Here is a 504-nt window from a genome sequence, read left to right on the forward strand (position 1 = left end):
AGCGAAATGAGGAGACTGAAACATCTGAATGTTTTTATGTGGAGAAAACACGTATAGTCTTCAAAGTTCTCTGATTGCTTAATGTTCAATCTTTTCTTGGCCCACACCCTTTCATGTGAATTAAATCAACATGTAGTGACTGCAAAGCAAATGAGGAATCTATACCATCTTTTACTGTGCTGTTGATAATTAACGGGTGGTCTTCAAAGTTTTGTGATTGCTTTATTTTTTTGGAAATAGAAATATCATTCCGGCTTTTTGCATTTTCATGCATACAACCATACAACTCAAATAATACATCATCCCAACAATTTGTGAATCAAACAAACTTCAACTTAAAACATGATATGGAATATAAGATCTGAAAGGGAAATAGACTTACACCTTTTCCCAAATGATTTTGGTGGTTGAATTGCCCAACACAAATAATTGGACTAACTAGTTTGCTCTAGATTATAAGTTTTACAGGTGCCAAAGGTTCAACACAAACCAATAAAAAGTCCA

The 504-nt window shown here is 33.7% G+C and overlaps 2 non-coding genes across 2 annotated transcripts; both read left to right on the top strand.

Annotated features, from left to right (window-relative positions):
• Positions 1-79, top strand: LOC111591385 (small nucleolar RNA R160). The gene has a single exon (XR_004858020.1). It is a non-coding gene; the product is annotated as a small nucleolar RNA R160 (small nucleolar RNA).
• A 66-nt stretch (positions 80-145) lies between these two features.
• Positions 146-222, top strand: LOC111591403 (small nucleolar RNA R160). The gene has a single exon (XR_004858037.1). It is a non-coding gene; the product is annotated as a small nucleolar RNA R160 (small nucleolar RNA).
• The last annotated feature ends 282 nt before the right edge of the window (positions 223-504 follow it).

Source organism: Zea mays, chromosome 4, assembly GCF_902167145.1.
Source record: "Zea mays cultivar B73 chromosome 4, Zm-B73-REFERENCE-NAM-5.0, whole genome shotgun sequence".
NCBI lineage: Eukaryota > Viridiplantae > Streptophyta > Magnoliopsida > Poales > Poaceae > Zea > Zea mays.